At 44.6% G+C, this 21,257-nt stretch overlaps 1 protein-coding gene across 4 annotated transcripts in view; it reads left to right on the forward strand.

Moving 5' to 3' along the window:
• MATN2 (matrilin 2) overlaps window positions 1-21,257 on the forward strand; it is a 173,134-nt gene that overhangs the window by 16,816 nt on the left and 135,061 nt on the right. The gene's annotated exons all lie outside the window — the stretch shown is intronic.

Here is a 21,257-nt window from a genome sequence, read left to right on the forward strand (position 1 = left end):
ACCTCTCTGAGGTTCAGTCTCCTCATCCATAAAATGGGAATGCTAACACTGATCTTTGTGAGAAGAAGGCATGGTAACGAATATATGTGAATTATAGGTATGCAATGAATGAAAGCTTTCCCACAACCATCATTCCGTGAAGTTGTTCTCCATAACTGTGGGCTTTTTTTGTTTTTTGTTTTTTTGTTACATGGCATGCAGGATCTTAGTTCCAATCAGAGGTCAAATCTGTGCCTATGTAGTGAAATAAGAAGTCGTAACCACTGGACCTCCAGAGAAGTCCCTCCAGAACTGTGTTTCATGTTTGTATCTTGTTGGCCAGCCCTTAAAATCTGACCCCCTCCGACGGCCACTGAGAGAACTGCTATGTGTCTGGTTGCCTCAGCATCTGAAATGACAAGAGACCAGAGGAACCAGAAGCTCTGTTCTGAGAGGTCAGAATCTTTACGGTGCTATAAGCAATGACCCCAAGGATGCTGGGCCCTCCATGTCTTTAGTTTCCTGAGAATCTGTTTCCATAGTGACATAAACATAAGATTTCTGCAAATGTGGAAAGGACTGGGGGATGTTTAGTACACTGATTAAAGGGCTTTTTAAAAATGTTTCAAGATGATAAACATATTATCATATGATAAACATCTATCTATCATTTATCTATCTATAAAAAGAGGTGACATAGGTGTGTGAGTGTGTGAGAGGGAGAGAGAGCTTGAAATGCCTGATTCCTAGATCAGCAGCAGTGATTATACAGTTGGGTTTCTGATGGGGCTGTTTTTGGAATGAACCACCCTACACTTAGCCAGAAGAGCAGACAGGCACCTCTTGGTATTTGCTATCCCTGTGCCTACTCCCTGCCCCTCTCTCTTCCCCCCACACATACTTTCTGATACACTCACATGCGCATAGACACACACGCTCACACACTCTCACCTCCCCCCACACACGGACACTGGGCCTCCCTAGTGGTCAGCATTCACAGCTCTCTCGGGCTCTGAAATAGAAACCTCCTGGTCTTCGCACGTAAGAGATCCTGTTTTGCTAAGGGCATCAACCCCGAGTCTAGCATCCTCCCCCTCCGCTTTTATGATTTTGCAGGAGAATGTGTCAGGGACAAAGAGGGGGTAGGATATGGCACCCCTCTGCCCTCCAAGGAATGGCGTGGCCACTCCCTGATGTGCAGGAGGGCAGCTTGACTTGGGAACGTGGGGAGTGAGTGCGAACCATGAAACTGAAGGCAAACACCACCGTTCTGGCCTGGATTCTCTAGTGCCATCTGCTTTCGGTCTACCTTTGACAGCGAACAAAGATGGAGAAGCTGTGCTCCTTGTAGTCCTTGTCCTGACCGCTTTTTTGATGGCTGGATTTGTGATATCCACTGCATGGTATATTTCACCAATTACTTGCTTGCATGACTGTCTCTGAATGTTTAACAGAGTAGAGGCAAACTTGTTTCTTAGGCTGATTTTTCATTTGAATTTTCTGATTTTTTAAAAAATTTGTATTTATGTCTAAATTCAAGTGAGAGGCTGGGTAACAATTCGAGCCTATTGAAAAAATAATGCAGATATTTTTCTACCTTCCTATAGATGTGTGCATGTCACTCAGGTGGTAGTCCGTGACGTGTGGTCCAGGAGGGCTTACCTTCTACTGCATTCATGTATCTGGAATTTCTGCTCTGTGCCAGACATGAGGGAGTTAAAGTACAACCAAGAAGTACACGTGCAGTGGGGAAGACAGACGTGCGAAAAGGTCATTAACTTGGTGGAATCTGTGTGCAACAGTAGCGGCGTAGCTAAGTTACAGCTCTACTCTGCCTGCTGTTGGCTCAGCTTAAGAAAGTGGTTCTCAAACTTTTGGGTCTCAGGACGTTTGTACGCTCAAAAATTATTGAGGATCCCAAAGAGCTTTTGTTTTTGTGGGTTAAGTCTACTGAGGTTTACTGGATCAGAAATTGAAATGGAGGGACTTCTTAGTGGTTCAGTGGTTAAGAATCCACCTGCTGGGCTTCCCTGGTGGCTCAGCAGTAAAGAATATGCCTGCCAATGCCTCAAGGCAGGAGACTCGGGTTCAATCCCTGGGTCAGAAAGATCCCCTGGAGAAGGAAATGGCAACCCACTCCAGTATTCTTGCCTGGAGAATTCCATGGAGAGAGGAGCCTGGTGGGCTACAGTCCATGAGGTCTCACAGAAGAGTCAGACACAACTTAGAGAGTGGCGTGGACGCATGGGTGAGTACTCAGTTGTGTCCAACTCTTTGCAACAACAACAAAAAAGAATCCACCTGCCAATGCAGGGGATAGAGGTTCAATCCCTGGTCTCAGAAGATTCCACATGTCACCGAGCAACATGCGCCATAACTCCTGAGCCCGAACTCCAGAGCCCGGTAGTCACAACCAGTGAGCCAACACACTGCAAGAAGAGAAGCCACCACAGTGAGAAGCCCGTGCACTGCAGTGAAGACCCAGTGCAGCCAAAATAATAGATACAATTTAAAAGAGAAATTGAGAAGGAAAGCTGTAAAAATATTAATTAATTTTAAAATAACAGTAATAAACACACAGGGTTTCCCTGGTGGCTCAGCTGGTAAAGAATCTGCCTACAATGCGGCAGACCTGGGTTCAATCCCTGGGCTGGGAAGATCCCTTGGAGAAAGGAAAGGCTACCCATTCCAGTATTCTGGCCTGGAGAATTCCATGGACTATATATAGTCCATAGTCCATGGAGTCACAAAGAATCAGACATGACTGAGCGACTTTCACTTCACTTCAATAAACACAAAACCTGATGCATAATACAAATAAAAATATTTGTATAATAATATTTTCAAAATAAAACTATTATGAGAAGAATGGAGGATTTTACATTTTTGCAACTCTGCTTAATGTCTAGCTTAATTAAAGACACCTGGATTCTCATTTCTCATCCATTCAGTCTGTCATGAAATACTGTTTGGGTTGTGTTACTTGAAGAAAATATGGCCTCACACAGATATGTAGTCAGAAAAAGGAACTTAATTGTAGTAGCCATTTAAATGAGTATGGATACATCATGAGAAATGCTGGACTGAAAGAAACACAAACTGGAATCAAGATTGCCGGGAGAAATATCAATCACCTCAGATATGCAGATGACATCACCCTTATGGCAGAAAGTGAAGAGGAACTAAAAAGCCTCTTGATGAAGGTGAAAGTGGAGAGTGAAAAAGTTGGCTTAAAGCTCAACATTCAGAAAATGAAGATCATGGCATCTGGTCCCATCACTTCATGGGAAATAGATGGGGAAACAGTGGAAACAGTGTCAGACTTTATTTTTCTGGGCTCCAGAATCACTGCAGATGGTGACTGCAGCCATGAAATTAAAAGACGCTTACTCCTTGGAAGGAAAATTATGACCAACCTAGATAGCATATTCAAAAGCAGAGACATTACTTTGCCAACAAAGGTTTGTCTAGTCAAGGCTATGGTTTTTCCTGTGGTCATGTATGAATGTGAGAGTTGGACTGTGAAGAAGGCTGAGCGCCGAAGAATCGATGCTTCTGAACTGTGGTGTTGGAAAAGACTCTTGAGAGTCCCTTGGACTGCAGGGAGATCCAACCAGTCCATTCTAAAGGAGATCAGCCCTGGGATTTCTTTGGAAGGAATGATGCTAAAGCTGAAACTCCAGTACTTTGGCCACCTCATGCAAAGAGTTGACTCATTGGAAAAGACTCTGATGCTGGGAGGGATTGGGGGCAAGAGGAGAAGGGGACGACAGAGGATGAGATGGTTGGATGGCATCACTGACTCGATGGACATGAGTCTGGGTGAACTCCGGGAGTTGGTGATAGACAGGGAGGCCTGGCGTGCTGCGATTCATGGGATCGCAAAGAGTCGGACATGACTGAGCGACTGATCTGATCTGATCTGATTCTTCTTTGACATGACACCAAAACTTGACAAATGATAGTTTCTTCAAGGTTAATAGTAGTGTGGACTCTAAAACCACCTCAGTATACATTTTGAACTATATACACACGTAGTGAAGTGAAGTTGGTCAGTCGTGTCCGACTCTTTGTGACCCCATGGACTGTAACCTACCAGGCTCCTCCTTCCATGGGATTTTCCAAGCAAGAATACTGGAGTGGGTTGCCATTTTCTTAAGAGAGAGTATAACAGGCAAACATTAATGTTGTTACAAAAATAGCTTTGATTTCATGGACCCTCTGGTGGGGGTCTCCAAACCACATGTTGAAAGTGGCTGGTTTAGGGGAGCATTCCCAGGGAAAGTTGGGGCCGCGTGAAGCTGGGAGATGAGCTGCCAGGAAAGGAATGAAGATGGAGCATGGAGGTGGGGTCTGGTGAGGCCATCAGGACCGCCATGTCTGTAAGGCAAGGGGTCTGGGCTGGAGCCAAGCCCAGAGGAGGTAGGAACCAGGTAACTTAGGACCTTGGGGGCACCAACAAAAAGTCTGGGCTTTGTGCTGCAGAGGTGGGAGCCCTGGAAGACTTGAAACTGGCAACAGTGGTGATCACTGCTGATTCCCTTTCTACCCACTGTGCCATCTGGACAGCCTAAGCAGGGCGTGCTGTGTGTGTGTGTGTGTGTGTGTGTGTGTGTGTCTGGCTCTTTGCAACCCTATGGATTGTAGCCCACCAGGCTCCTCTCTACATGGAATTCTGCAGGCAAAAATACTGGAGTGGGTTGCCATTCCCTTCTCTAGGGGATCTTCCCAACCCAGGGATCAAACCTGGGTCTCCCACATTGCAGACAGACTCTTTACTACCTGAGCCACCAGGGAAACCCAGGGTGGGCTAAATGCAAAGCTAAGCTCATGGAAGCTGTTAGATTCTGCCCTCTGTACCTCTCCTGCCTCAGTGGCACCTGTCCCCTCCCAGACTCCCTCCTAAGTCCCTTCAGAGCGGTGCTAGCTGGAAGTAATGTTGCTCCCCACTCCTAATTACCGCCTGCTCTGCGTCTGCACACTTTTCTCTTTATTGTATCACAGTCATGTAGGGATGGAGCTGTCACCAAGGCCACCAGTGGGGGCATATCAGCCTTTTTGGAAACCTTTACCCTCCTTGCCTGAAGCCCCACTGTATCGGCAATGCCCCTCACCTTGGAATGACCGTACATGCAAACCGCCTGTGCGCTTCTACCTGCTGGCTCCCCTGTTTTGTTTGTCTTTTACGAGGTCCTGTTGACATGTGCTGTCTTTTCTAAATTTACCAAGCTCGCTCATTTTATTTCTACTAACTAACCTTGAAAGCTTTTCCTTTCCCTGCAATAGACTCCCCTTTCAGATCAGTGGCACCCGCAAAGAATTCGTGTTTGTGATTTAAAAGAGCACTTTGTGACAACAGAACAGTAGGTCCGAGAAGTGGGAGGTGGTGCCCCAAAGTCTGTTGGAGAGGGGATGGTGGGAGCTGACTTCCCATCCCCTCAACTCTGCTAGGAAAAATTCTAGAGGTGTTCAGGGGGTAAAGGTCAGGGAACTTAGTAACATTTCTTTCAAACAGTTACTGCTAAGTCACTCAGTTGTGTCCGACTCTGTGCGACCCCATAGACGGCAGCCCACTAGGCTCCTCTGTCCCTGGGATTCTCCAGGCAAGAACACTGGAGTGGGTTGCCATTTCCTTCTCCAATGCATGAAAGTGAAAAGTGAAAGTGAAGTCGCTCAGTTGTGTCCGACTCTTAGCGACCCCATGGACTGCAGCCTACCAGGCTCCTCTGTCCATGGGATTTTCCAGGCAAGAGGACTGGAATGGGGATTTTGGAGACGGACATTGCCTTCTCCAGCATAGTACATTACTAGGCATTTATTTCCAATTTTGCATACGTCTCTAATTAAACCTGATCTCAGAACATCAGAAAAAAATGAAATGTTTCGAACAAGGAGCTGAAGCCTAAATTAGCAATGTGACTGAAGGAATTGGCTGGCCTAGGGAATTAAGTGTAAGAATGCCCTAGTCTGTTGCCAATGGAGATTCTTGCCTAGGTTGGTAATTATTAACATTTTCAAGCATTGGCTGCCAGTAAATGAATTTCCACATCCTGAAACAATCCCCTTAATTGACATTTGTTGGCACCCTCAGTGAGGGAAGAAAAGCAGATGCCAGAAGGCATCTGAACTTTTGGCTTCTGGAAGGACAGACCCATTGAGGCCACTGGTCTTAACATGCCCTGCAGCCACTCTGTCACGGATACAACTTTTGTCTCCTTCCTTGAGCTTTCTGGGGCTTTGTTCACCCTCTTCTACCTGGAGTATCTTTCCTTTGTTGTTGTTGTTCAGTCACTCAGTCTTGTCTGACTCTTTGTGACCCCACGACTGCAGCACGCCAGGCTTCCCTGTCCTTCACCATCTCCCGGAGTTTGCTCAAACTCATGTCCATTGAGTCGGTGATGCCATCCAACCATCTCATCCTCTGTCGTCCCCTTCTCCTCCTGCCTTCAATCTTTCCCAGCATCAGGGCCTTTTCTAATGAGTCGGCTCTTTTCTTTGGGTAAGGCTTATTATCAGCCTTGGAGAAGGAAATGGCAACCTACTCCAGTACTCTTTCCTGGAAAATCCTGTGGACAGAGGAGCCTGGTAGGCCAGAGGCCATGGGGTCACAAAGAGTCGGACACAAATGAGTGACTTCACTTCATTCTCACTATTGTCAGCCAAGGGCAGGCTAAATGCCACCTCCTCTCCCTGCCAGCCAGGTGGGACCCTTCCATCCCAGGATGGACCACAAGCACTCAGATCCTAGGCCAAGGTGTCAGCTCACTTTGCTTTATATTCTGAGGGGTAATAATGGCACCTGCCAAGGATTCCTATTCTGGTTATTTTTGTACTTGCCTTATTTTTACCATCAGATTGTAAACCATTGAAGGAAGGGACTGTTTTTCGTGTCTCATGACACCTCTGGAGGTACGATCACTTACTGAGACCTTGCTGTGGGTAGGGACAGGCCCACTCACTGCATCTATGTAAAAAAGACAAAACACTGCAAAGTGGTTATAGGTTTATCTCATTTTCAGACGAGGAAGCCCAGGAGAAGAGAAGTAAAGCGATTTGGTAAATTTGTTAAGGCTTCTGAAGGTTAAAGTTGCTCAGTCATGTCCGACTCTTTGCAACCCTGTAGACTGTAGCCTGCCAGGCTCTCTGTCCATGGGATTCTTCAGGCCAGAATACTGGAGTGGGTAGCTGTTTCCTTCTCCAGGGGATCTTCCTAACCCAGGGATGGAACCCAGGTCTCCTGCACTGCAGGTGGATTCTTTACCAGCTGAGCCACCAGGGAAGCCCAAGATACCACAGTGGGTAGCCAGTCCCTTCTCCAGCATATCTTCCCTACCGAGGAATCGAACCGGGTCTCCTGCATTGGCAGGTGGATTCTTTACCAGCTGAGCTACAGACTTCTGAAAACCCAGAATGAAAAGTTTTCCCTTCCAACCCTCCCCCACTCCGAGAGAGGATGCGTGGCTAAGGAGTTGTGTGTTTGAGCAAAGAAATACTCGAGCTTGCTTGCTCCCTGACCAGGAGTTTTGAGCAGACCATGATGTGCCCATCAGTCTTTGGAGGTGTTGCTGCTACTGCAGGTCACACCGGGGTCGCTGACCTCAAGCCCCCTCTTTGGTCCTGCCCAAGTGGAAGTTCCGGGAGTGTTGGGCCGCGGAGAGGATGAGGCATACAGATGGTTGATTTCATCCTCCTGTCCACGGTTGCAGTCTCTTAGCATGTGACTCTGGGAAAGCTGCTTTTTCTTGTCCAGTGTATTCACCTATAAAGGGAGGTGGCTGGAGTCAGGGATCTTTCATGTCTCATCTGGGGCGTGATGACATCACCTATTCCTGCCTTCCCGTTGTCCCTTCTCTGGCTCCTGGTAGTGAACCTCCTCTTGCTGCCATCCCCGATGTGATCTTTGGCTTTCTTTCCTTCTCTCCGGATGAGAGGGAGAAGTTTTAAGATAGAAGGGATGGGGCAGTAGAATCAGGCAGGGGGTTTGTAGCGGGTAGGATCCGGGGAAACTGAACACTGGTCCTCATGCCTAATGGTCTCTCAGAAGCTCTGAACGACTCATTACACAGAGACGGCTGGTTCCCAGGACCAGAGTGTTTGATTCAGCAGGCCTGGGTTGGGGATTGAGAAGTTGCTATTTCTGGAGACCTCAGTTTGAGAATCTTTGCAGAGGAGAAATCTAGGAGTTGGGTTGGGGATGGGCAGGAGGAACGGATCTTAGTAAGAGATGCTAAGCATGAACCAGAGAGACAGTGCAGGATGAATAACATTTGCTGAGAAAATTGCAGCTGCAGAGTATAAGTGAACTGTCAGCTGGGTCGACTCTGCGGCTTTGAAGAGGACGCTAGTATTTTCCTACCCAGGGGAAGTTAGCAAAGGGGGGGAGCCTCAAGCCTGTTACAGCACAGTGATTAGCACACATCTAAAGAAGCCAGTGGCCGGCGTGTATCTTTATCATCAGAACTGGTTATAAAAATGAAGGTTGATGCATAGAGCTGATCGAATTGTTTTTAGGTATAGCAAAGGCTTAAAAAAAAATAAACCCTTTGAAGTGAGATCACACCCCCTTTATCAGTCTCCCTCTGTACATCCTCTCTGACATAGTCAGGGCCCAATTACGGACCCGATGGAGGGACTGTCGTGGTGGCTGCTCAGTCCGGGTGCAGAAAGTACATCTCGTCTCCTCGCTCTCTGCCTGCTTTATGTATAAAGCAATATCTCTGTTATCATTCAGTTTTTATAAACTATATGAAGTGAATTCTTCATTCCTATCTTGTGATTAATACTGAGAAGCTCCAAAAAGGATAGTATCTGACTTAGCCAATTCCTATCATTCCTAGCCATGAATACATAACTTGACTTTCTTTTTTCTACAGTCTCTCACCTTCTCTTCTCTAGTAAACTCTGTCCGCTTCCTTTTCTGTAACTTTCTTTTATCTCTTCTTCTCCACTTCCATCCCTCTCTCGTTTCCTTCTTCAGTTCCAGGATGTCTGATCCTCAGCTTGCCCGTGTGTTTGGCACCTGCAGTGTGTATGTGTGGGTGTCTTTTCAGTGGGTGACATAGCTACTTTTTATTTTCTCCTCTTTGATGGCTATTGCTCTTGGGGGGCAGAGCATACCGCCTTACCCTTCCAGAGCCAATCATGTCCCAGGTTTCCCTACCAGATGATAATAATAACAACATTAATGATGGCTGCCCCTTTTGAGAGAGCATCTACTATGTGCTAGGCAGTTCACCCTTCCTTCTACGTGGTATTAATATTATTATCCCCATTTTACAGAGGAAGAAACTGAGGCTTAGAGAGGTTAAATGTTTTGCTCAAGATCGTGCAACCACTGAGCAGCAGAGGTGGGGTTGGAGAAGCCAACGTAACCTTTCCTTTGGCTCAGATTCTTTTCTGCAACCCTTCTCCTCTGTTCCAGCCAACCAAATTGGACTCATCTTTCGAGTGTCCATGGAAGTGGCCCTAATTTCTCAGTTGGGATTTATTAATAGTGCCCCAACAACACACCCCCGAAGCAGGCTGTGTGCCCCAGCTTGTCCGTCTGGACAGTGACTGCCAGCATCGTTGTCTGCACTGTATCAGCGATGCTAATAACACTCGAGGTACACAACAGACACTCAGTGAATGCCAAGAGAAGGAGCAAATGAACCAGTGAGCAAAGAGGAAAAGTCTCCAGAGAGGAGCCACTGGACTGGGGAATGTTCCTGAAGCCAAGGCATGAAAAAAGTTGAAAGATCTGAGGATGTTTAGTTTGAAAAAAAAAAATAGAAGATGAAGGGCTCTGAAGGCTGTGTTATGGCAGAGTTTAGACTTGTTATTAAGACCATAAGAACTTAAAGAGGAAATAAAGACCCAATTACCTGAGTTTTTAAGGAAACAGATTTTTTTTTCCATGTGAAACTTTGTCACCACCAGATTAGCACAGGGAATGAATTGCCTCCTCAGGCTTCAGGGATATCAAAGGCCTTGTGTGCAGGGGGTTAAATAAACATCTCATCTGTAAACCAACACGTTCCAGGATTCTAGGGAGGTGCCTGCAGAATTAAGAAATGAACCCAAAGATAAGGACTTTCTCCTCTATTAAAAAAAAAAAAAGCTAAATATTTGCTTTCCAAGAAAAACCTGCCTTAGGAACCTTTGAAATAATGGTTTTTAAGCAAGGGAGAAACTAGGACTTTTTTAGTGACTGGCAACATATAATTTGTCCAATTCCTGGGTTTCTCTTCTGGCAATGTTAAGTGAATGAATGAAAGAATGATTACAGGTAAATTGCCTTAGCTTTTCGGGTTAATTCAGTGTAGAGCTTGCAGTCAACAAAAATCACTAAGCCTTTATTACAGGTGCTTAGTATCACATAGCAGACTTTTTTTTTTAGCTTAAGTGGAATACTTTAAAATTTTTTGTATTAAATTTTACCTTCTTTGTTTAGGTTCATCATTCTCAATGAATACGCTTTTCCTCCTTAGCAAATTTGAATCATTTCCAAATTTGATGAAATATTTTCTGTATCTTTTTCCAAGTCCCTACTGAAAATATGAAAAGATATTGATGTTTTATATTCTTTTGAAATTATTATAAAGAATGATCAATGATCATCTTAAAAAATTGATGTCTAAATATTTAATGACTCTTAGATACTGAAAATACAAGAAGAGCTAGTTCCAAAATTGCCTGAATAAGCAATCCATAAACGTTTCATGTATTCTTGAGAGGAAATATTATAGAGACTTGAGTTGTATATTAGTTTCTAGGGCTGCCATAACAATGTGACACAGACTTGAACGACAGAAATTTATTTTCTCGTGACTCCGGAGGCTAGAAGTCCCAGATCAAGGATTGGATTCTTGGTGATGTTACCGAATGCAAATTCATGTGCCTGAGGCACTGTGAGGCCCCAAACCCAAAACCGTTGGAGTTTGAAGCTGAGGAAGGTTTATCGCAAGACTGAACAAGGAGACCAGGTAGCTCATGCCCAAGAAACACCTGAACTCCCTGAAGGGTTTCAGCAAAGTGCTTTTAAAGGCCAGGTGACGAAGGGCATCCCAGGGTCTGAGATCAGCTCATGCATAATTCTCTTATTGGTTGATGGTGAAGTAGCAGCATGGTTAACAGTATCAATCCTTAGGTGTCAGGAGGTCTGGGGGCTGCTTGCTCATGATCATCAGGTAGTTAATTTCTTCCATTTGGTGGTTTTTAGCATCTGAAAAACTCAGGAAATATGCACGAGATCCTATTCTCTGAGTACTTCAGAGAGGAGCTGGGGGATACGGGGGAAGGGTCTGTCTCTGTGGAATCCTGCTCAGTTAAGTGAGGCCTCTCCTCTGGGTTTGCAGATGACTGCCAGCTTCCTGTGAACTCACGTGGGCTTCCCTCTGTCCGCGTCTGCATCCACATTGCCTCTTCTTATAAGGACACCATTCACGTTGGATTAGAGTGCGCCCTAACCTTTGTCACCTCTTGAAAGACCTCATCTCCAGATACAGTCATATTTGGAGATACTAGACTTCAACTTACGAATTTCCCAGTTTGTGGAAGACAGTATGTCTTCTCTGACATGTTCCTAAGTAGCCTCTTTTCCCTTTCTGATTCGCCTCACCTTCCCGTTTCAGGGTGATATAACTGTTCCTGACATGTTGAAAGACTCCATCGGTGTGGTACTTATTAGTTTACCATCGTGCGTTCCTGAGTCTTGAAAGCAGGTCGGACAAGCCCGATGGGTTGGGCAGCCAACATCTTCGGGCTGCAGATGGGAAACCAGTGCCATCTGGCCAGGATGTGAAACCAGGTCCAAGTAAGATCTTTCAAAAGCCAGGAATTAAAACCACTAACTCAGAAAAGCTTCCTTTCAGTATATCCAGAGAAGGGTGATTTATAGGGAAGGATGAAAGGAGGGTAGTGTGTGTATTTTGGCTCCTCGGAGGACGGTGAGGCCGGGAGGAGGAGGAGGGAGACGTTTTCGTAAGCCCGCAGCCAGCCAATGAGTAAGAACATCAAAGAGGAAGCTGGACAGCCAGATACACAGAGAGCTGATGCAGGGGACAGAGCTGGGGGAGAAACCGGAGGGATCTGACCACTTGGGCTGGGAGCCAAGAGAGGCTTTTGGAAAGGCACGATGCAGTATGTGCAGTGAGCGACATTTGGCCTTGAGAAACCCTGGGAGGATGAGCTCCAGAGGCCTTTCAAGGCAGGCTAGACCATGAAGTAAACTGCAGAGGAATCCCATCCAAAGGGCTCAGATCTGGCCAAACCTATGAGAGGCTGCTTTCCATCTCCAGCTCTTCATTCCCCAGCCCTGACCCTGGGCCTTCTCCCAGTCTACTCCATCCATTCATTGAATAAATATGTTCTGAGAGCCCCCACCTTCCAAGCACTGTGCTAAGCCTGGTACAAAATGAAGAATTCCTACATCTTTGGGACGTGTTAATGGGACAGCCAGGGAGGCACCCCCTCCTCCTTGGGATCCTGTTCACCAGTGTCCTGCGGCTATCCTGGCCGGTTGTCCCAACCACTGAAGGTAGCCAGCTCCTTCACTCCCCTCTTCCAGTCCAACTTGAATTTGTCTCCTCTCCTCCAATCAAACCTGACTTTGTTGCCAAAGTGAAGAGGAATAGGCAGACCATCCATTTTACCAGCTGTTTTTCCTATACCAAAATAATTTAGTTCTAATACATGATCTTCATTTAATAATTTGTCTTGGTTTTTTCATTTATTCATTCATTCAAGGAACACACATTGGGTATCCTGGCAAGGCCCTGTTTAGATGCCAGTGATACTGCAGGGTCAGGCCTGGTCATAGCTGTCTCACTCATGCTTTAGTGTTTGGTACACATGCCACAGTTTTCGGGCAGCATAGGTCTTTGGGGGGAAATAGAATCAGTGAGAGAAGATGCCCTCAAGAGCCAGTAAAACTTAGTCATAAAACCATCTGGGCTTGATGCCCTCTGTAGAGAGGACACATTTGACAACTCATTCAATTTCTTGAAGAGTCATTAGTCCGTTCAGGTTTTCTATTTCTTCTTGAATGTATTTGATAATTGGTATTTTCCTTAAAAATGGTCCGATTTTTGTATTTTTGAATACAAGTGAAATATTTGTATTATTTGTCTGTATTTTTGAATCCGCTGGCATACAGTAGTTCACAACACTATATTTTAACATGGGGCATGCATTCTATTCTTTGATTTTCTCTTTTTTGGCTGCAGTGGGTTTTTGTTGAGGTTCTTGGGCTCTGCATTGCAGCGTGCGGGCTTTCTCTAGTTGCATTGAATGGGCCTAGCTGTCTCGCGGCATGTGGGAATCCCAGTTCCTCACCCAGGGATCGAGCCCATGTCCCTTGCCTTGGCATTCAGATTCTTAACCATGGACCCCAGGGAAGTCCCAGGACATGCTATTCTTTAACAAAGAGTGCCCAGCGTTTTTTTGTCCCCCATAGTCCACAAAGCTCTGAGCAAAAATTCTGAAGGAACGCTGAGCCCTGGGGGACAGGTGTGCAGACGATAGGGAAGGTGTCTTCATGGACTCAGGTTTCCCTGATACTATGTAGCATCTGCACGAGAGCTTTACAGTTTTACAAAGCTCCTAATGAGTGACTCACACACACACACAAAATGCTTTCCTTACTTCCTTTTTCTCACAAAGCCCTTGCGAGATAGATTTTGTAATAATCCCCAGCTACAGATAAGAAAACAATCCAATCAGAGATGTTAATTTATCTGTGATATTCAGATAAAGCCAGAAATCACTCCTAGATCACACCATTTTAATTAGAAGAGAGTTTAGAGATCATCTCGTTCAAAAGTTTCTAACCTGGGGTCCATGGGCCTCCAAAGATCCCTTGGACAGACTTCAGTGGGTCCATAATCTGGATGGGAAAAAAAATAACATCCTTTTCCATTGACCTCTAATGGCAATTTAGCATTTCCTTCTATTATAATTGTAAACCACAAACCACAAGAACAGCAGCAGTGCTGTCTCAGCGATAGAGATCACAGATCTATTCATGGCACGTTACAGTCCTAAGAGATAACTCAAAATAGTGCTTACACTCTTCCCTACTTCAGACTTAACGCTTGTTAGGAACTCGCCTTTCTACCTTGTTATTTAATGTCATTTTTAAAAGTCCATCTGTTACTCTATTCCCAGTTTTTTTTCTTTTTAATATCTTGATTCACTGTAGTTCAAATAATTGACCTCCTTTTTCATCCTTGGCATTAAAAAATTTTGATTTATTGTGCTAATATATGCATAACATAAAATTAGCCATTTAAGTCATTTTAAAGTGTACCCTTCAGTGGCATTAAGTACATTTACATTGTTTTGCAACTATCATCACTATTTCCAGAACATTTTGAACATTTTCATTATTCCCAAGCAGGAATTTTCTATCCATTAAGAAATAACCCCCATCCCTCCCTCTCCATCCCTCAAGAGTTTCTTTCCTACTTTCTGTCTCTATGTTGCCTATTCTAGATACCTTGTGTAAGTAGAATGAGGTCATATTTGTTCTCTGGTCTGACTTTTTTCATTTAGTATAACGTTTTAAGGTTCATGCATGTTGTGGCATGTATCAGAACTTCGTTGTTTTATGACTGAGGAATATTCCAGTATATGTCTATACCGCATTTTGGTTATGCATTCACCTGTTGATGGACACTTGTGTCGTTTCCATCTTTTGGCTATTTGAATAATGTTGCTATGAACATTGGCATATAGGTATCTGTTTGAGTCTCAGCTTTCATTTGATGGTGCATATGTACCAAGGATGGAATCACTGGGAAACATGGTCATTCTGTGTTTAACTTTTCTGAAGAAATGCCAGACTGTGCCACAGTGGTACACTTTGCACCATTTGCATTCCCACCAACCAGTGCGCCAAGGTTCCAATATTTCCACATCCTCACCAACACTTGTTATTCTCCTTTTTTTTTTTTCTTCTAATAGCCATCCCAGTGAGTGTTGCGTTTCATTTTGGACTTTTAACAGCTGTATTCTGAGAAAGCATCATGGGCTTCACTAGACTGCCGTGGAAGTCCCTGGTACAAATAAGGGTTAAGTGAGGGAGCCAGAGTCCAGAAATACTGTTCCCTGTTCAAGGTGAAGTAATTGACCAGCAGCAGCCTTGGGCTTCACACCAAGTTGTCTAGGGCTCAGGGGAGCACTTTCCCCTCCTAACACATGGGCTGTTCTCATGTAGACATTTGCCTCAGCCAGTGGTCAGACTGAGTCAGGGCTGGAACTAAGCCATCAACCAGCCAGTCACTGAAGCTGAGGCCAGCCCCAGACGCAGACGAGACGGACATAATCCCTGTCTGCAAACCACTGCGATGTAAAACTGCCACATGCAACCACGGCAGCTATATCTTTATTTGTTCAACAAACATTGAGTGCCTTGTGTGAAATCAAACACCATATTCAGTTGGAGTGTCTCAGGGGGCACCCAAAGGGACATCCCTTGGAGATGCTCAACTGATAGTTTGGTTTCCGGGTTAAAGTTCAAGAGGGAGAAATAACCCTGCGCATGTTTCCTTTCAATACAGAATGGTGTCCTGACCTGTTTTTTTCAGACCAGGAGCCTCTAGTTCTGCAGAGACAGCCTAAGATGGCTTCAGTCTCATGGCCTCATTTTCTTACTGACCTTCCAATCAACCATGGCTCCTGAACCTTTCCACACCTGCCATCAAACTTGTCAGCTTGGTTTTATAAATAACCATAGCTAAGCTCAGTTGGTAAAGAATCTGCCTGCAATGCAGGAGACCCGGGTTCACTCCCTGGGTTGGCAACTGGGTTCAATCCCTGGGTTGGGAAGATCCCCTGGAGAAGAAAATGGCAATTCACTCCAGTATTCTTGCCTGGAGAATCCCATGGACAGAGGAGCCTGGCGGGCTACAGTCCATGGGGTCATAAAGGGTCGAACGTGACTGAAGAGACTAAACCACCACCTACTTTTAACAAGTGTGAATTCTAGCTTTCCACCATGTGCCCATGGGTAAGTAAGCAGAACCATTCTAACCCCAGTTGTCTTGTCTGTGAAACGGGGATGATAATCACACCTCCCCTAGAGTGGGAGTGAGGATGGAATGAGATCCTGCAGATAAAGGGCTTTGCACAAAGCCTTGTATGGAGTTAGCTTTCAATACATGCTTATTGCTGTTATTGTCACATTTTAAAGTTTATTTTTTAAAAAACATTTTTTACATTGCAAATTGGTGTTAACAGCTCCCACTCTACTGTGAGATCTTTAAAACTAGGAGCTAGGTCTTTTCATCTCTGGGTATAAAGCATCTGGTGTAGTAGCCTCACAATAAATGTGAAGAAATGAATGAGAGATGACATTTATTAATATTATTAGTACTGTTACCTTTATTTGAGCATCTACTTATTTAAATATAAAATAGCAGTTTTTTTCTTTTTCAACTTTAAATCAGATATTGATCTTAGAGAAGTATATCTAAAAAACTGGTTACCTGAGCATTTCAGAAAATATGCATAATTAGCCAAACAGTTTAATAAAATTTTATTCTTAAAATGTCAGAAGGTGTACCATGAAATTCATTCATTCATACATAGAACACATTTCTGTTGAGTAACTACTCCACAGCAAGGCTGGAATCAGGAGTGAAATCTCTGTTGTGTTGGTATATGGCAGAAACCAACACAGTATTGAAAAGCAATTATCCTCCAATTAAAAATAAAGTGGAAACTTACATTGCTGCTAAGTCGCTTCATGCTGCTAAGTCATGTCAGACTCTGTGCAACCCCATAGATGGCAGCCCACCAGGCTCCCCCGTCCCTGGGATTCTCCAGTCAAGAACACTGGAGTGGGTTGCCATTTCCTTCTCCAATGCATGGAAGTGAAAAGTGAAAGTGAAGTCGCTCAGTCGTGTCCGACTCTTAGCGGCCCCATGGACTGTAGCCCATCAGGCTCCTCCATCCATGGGATTTTCCAGGCAAGAGTACTGGAGTGGGTGCCATTGCCTTCTCCAGAAACTTACATTGCCATACGTTAAATAGATAGCCAGTGGGAATTTGCTGTATGGCTCAGGAAACTCAAACAGGGGCTCTGTATCAACCTAGACAGGTGGAATGGGGAGGGAGGTTCAAAAGGTAGGGGATATATGTATACCTATGACTGATTCATGTGGAGGTTTGACAGAAAACAACAAAAATCTGTAAAGCAATTATCCTTCATTTAAAAAATAAATTAATTCAAAAAATAAAAATGTTAAAAAGTAGTGAAATATCTGAGTATTAGTTAGGGTGCAGTTGGCATAAGCTAGCAGTGTTTTTATTAAAAGATATTTGAATATCTTACAAAAAGTCTGGAGGTCAGTGATTCCCGGTTCGTGGCAGTAGCTCAGCTTTATCATTGAGACCAGGGTTCTTTCCAACTTTAAGCTGCCTCATCCTGGGATATTGACTTTCCTTTCTTAGGCCTCAGCCGTTATAGTCACAATGTGGCTGCTGCAGCTCCAAACATCACATCCTCCATGGTCATGGTCAAGGCAGGAAGAGAATAGGGGTGGAGGAAAGAGTTTTTCATCCCTTTACGTACTCCTTTTATCAGAGACCAAAATCTTCAGTTCCGTTTCCTTTCCTCCCCACGAGCCAAAACTTCACTGCCTGCCTATCCAACTACCTCATCTGGAAGCTGAAATAACCATGTCCTGTAAGGAGTCATTCCTGGCAGGGGATGAGATCACTCCTCACAGAGATGATGGTCACTTCTTTGTTCCTTGGAATCTTAGCAAGGGAGCAGGAAGGGAATGGGAAAGAAATGAAGTTTAAGAAGGCATCTACTAGTGTGATCCAGTCTACAGTGTTAAGCCATTTTCTTGAAGGTGGCAAGGAGATAGCTTCTGAATCCAGGATGTTCCAGGCTCACCTGGAACGTTTAGAAACAGCAATGCCGGGGTAGTGTGGCTCAGGGAAGTAACATGGGAGCCTTGGTGGGTCCTTGTTCGGACTTGGGTTTTTCCCTGAGACAGATGGGGACTAAAGGAGTCACATGATTTCACTTGTGTTTAAAGTGTCACTCTGGCTGTTGGATTGAGAACAGTCTGCAGAGAAACAAAGACAAATGCCGTTTAGGAAGCTAACACCATCATCCAGCAAGGGGTGTTGGTGGAGGTGATCACCTCTGGAGTGTAATGAAGAACTAAGAAATATTTCATTTGTGGCAAGTGTCCCCAAACCTTCTTAAACGGTAGCAGTTGCTGGGAATTTGTGGGTACAGCCCACAGAGTATCTACAGTTACAAGGAGGGAACATAGATGTAACATAAAGTCATGCGGGTTGCCCGCTTCTGTAACTGTGTGTGTACATTTGTTGCTTCCTGTGGATCAATTCTGAAGAGTATGAATTCTAGATTCCTGGATTCAACCCAGGTTCTACCACTTACTAACTGTGTGACCTTGGACAAATTACTCTAACCTCTCTGAGCCTGTTTTCCCACCTGTTAAATGGAGATAACAGGTTGTTGTGTGAAATAAGGGTTTAGTACATGTAGCATTGTATTGATATATAATGGTTGCCAATTAATATCAGCTATCATTATATATATGTATCTGCTGCTGCTGCTAAGTCACTTCAGTCGTGTCTGACTTTGTGTGACCTCACAGACGGCAGTCCACCAGGCTCCCCTGTCCCTGGGATTTTCCAGGTAAGAACACTGGAGTGGGTTACCATTTCCTTCTCCAATGCCTGAAAGTGAAAAGTGAAAGTGAAGTTGCTCAGTTGTATCCGACTCTTAGCGACCCCATGGACTGCAGCCCACCAGGCTCCTCCGTCCATGGGATTTTCCAGGCAAGAGTACTGGAGTGGGGTGCAATTGCCTTCTCCATATATGTATCTAGTCACTTGTAAAAGTCAAGGTATATCTCTATTTAATTCATTTTTCTTAAAACCATAGCATGCAAGAGCTGGAAAGGAACTGAGAAATTATTTAGTCCAACCCTAGAGATCAGAGTAACACAGCCACCCTCCCTCCAGAAAAGAAGGTTTTGTGGCCACTGTCATCTAGCAGGTGGCAGAGTGGAGACCAGAACATGGGGCTCTGGGCTCCCAGTTCACAGCAATGCTTTCATTGCCTTGCCATGTTGCTTCCATGCAGCCCTCAACACAATATCAGGTAGAATTAATAATAATAACAAAAATAATTATTTGACTTTCACTTCATACCAGGCACCATTGTAAGCACTTTACACATGCTCACTTATTTAATCTTCATGGCACCCCTCTGAGATAGGTACATTTATTGTCTCTGCCTTGCAGAAGAGGAAACTGAAGGTCAGAGAAAGCAAGGACCTTGATCAGGATGGAGAATGTGCGTGGTGTGGGCCAACAAGGAGTCAGAAGTCTGCTCCAGCGTTTACCCCACATGATCTTCTCTGTTTGTAAAATACGGAAGCTGAACCCAGTCTTTCAAGTCCCTTTTCAGCTTTAGAATTTGCATATCCTCAGTGCTTTGTGATGATTAATTCTGCAAGAAATACCGTTTCAGTTCATTAAATTTGCTGTCTTATTAACTGCTCTTCATCTTAATTATCAGCTGCAAGAAAGAACTATTTGTGAAACTGCCTAGAAACCAAAGTCACCCAGTCTGTGAGGGATTCCTGAAATGTTATTTCGGGTTTCCATGGCAACCCTAACATTGGGTGGATAGCTTAATGGAGTCAACTGCAGCAGCTGGAGCCCAGCATTTGCTGGAGCACCCGAGTGATGAGGAAACAAGTCGCTGGCTCAGTAGATTTCCTTTTGTGTTGACTGTCTTAGTGTACTTAGGGAGTAGAAACCTAAGCCAAGCTAAGTAAGAATGGAGGAAGTGGAGTGTTGTCTCAGAGTGGAGCGAGAAGACAAGTTTCCAAATGAAGTAGTGATGAGAACAATTCAGTTGCCTGAGGAAGTTACTGTAGAGAGGAGGTGGGGTAGGCATACAGAGGCTTCAGGGGAGGGGAGGGGAGGAGAGTTAGCCCCACTTCCGCAAAGCTTGGATGGACCGGGCCTTCAGGTGAGCTGTGAGAAGAGGACTGAGCATGTCCTGTTATGTATTTTTTTGTTCCAGTATATTTGGAGTTTTCATCAGGTACCCACTGTGGATGAAGGAGGCATCAAGAAGGCAGATATACTGAGGAGCTGAGGGGACAGCCGGGGCCAATGCAGAAAGCAAAGCTCTCTTGGTATATTAAGCAGAAAGGGATTTCATAGAGAGAATTAGGTGCTTGTGTAATTTTGGAAAGGTTAGAAAAGTGGAAGTTCAGGGCCATCACCTAAGAGCCGTTGCTGGAACTGGGATGTTGTCGCTGCTGTAACGGCATCTGTGAAGCTGCTGGGCTGGCACTAGAGCGTGGAGCCTATGTTCCTACAACCTTACTTGCCAGCAGAAGCAGGCTCCACCTCCCGTCCTCCTTGTGAGTGTTATCTGGTTGATGTTACCTAATTCTCACCCAGAACCCTAGCTGCAAGGGAGTCAGGGACATGTGTTCCCTGTGTTTTAGCTTCTGCAGTATAGAGGACTCATAAAAAGAGGCGGGAGTTCATGCTGAGTGCCAACTGTCATTCAATCAATAGTCATTTCCTTGAAACACTGAATTAACTAGGGAAAGAAATAGAGGAAGAGGAGTTGGACACCCAAGAGGGATGAGTTGGAAGGGCCCAAATGCTGACCTTCTGCTCCACCAGCTGAAAGGCCTTCACTCAATCCAGGATTGGGTAACAAAGGGGCAGAAACTCAACTCCTAAACACAAAGGAGTTGTCTTTAACATACAGATGGTTAACAAACACATGAAAAGATGCTCAACATCGCTCATTATTAGAGAAATGCAAATCAGAACTACAATGAGATATCACCTCACACCAGTCAGAAGGCCATCATTAAAAAGTCTACAAACAATAAATGCTGGAGAGGGTGTGAAGAAAAGGGAACACTCTTGCACTGTTGGTGGGAATGTAAATTGATACAGCCACTATGGAAGATGGTATGGAGATTCCTTAAAAAACTAGGAATAAAATCACCATAGGACCCAGCAATCCCACTCCTAGGCATATACCCTGAGGAAACCAAAATTGAAAAAGACACATGTATCTCATTGTTCATTTGTGCACTATTTACAATAGCTAGAACATGGAAGCAACCTGGATGTCCATCGACAGATGAATGGATAAAGAAGTTGTGGTACATATACACAATGGAATATTACTCAGCCATTAAAAGGAATGTCTTTGAATCAGTTCTAATGAGGTGGATGAACCTAGAACCTATTATACAGAGTGAAGTAAT

Source organism: Bos grunniens, chromosome 14 (genome assembly GCF_055505025.1).
Source record: "Bos grunniens cultivar Pamir isolate PY7600 chromosome 14, Bosgru_T2T1.0, whole genome shotgun sequence".
NCBI lineage: Eukaryota > Metazoa > Chordata > Mammalia > Artiodactyla > Bovidae > Bos > Bos grunniens.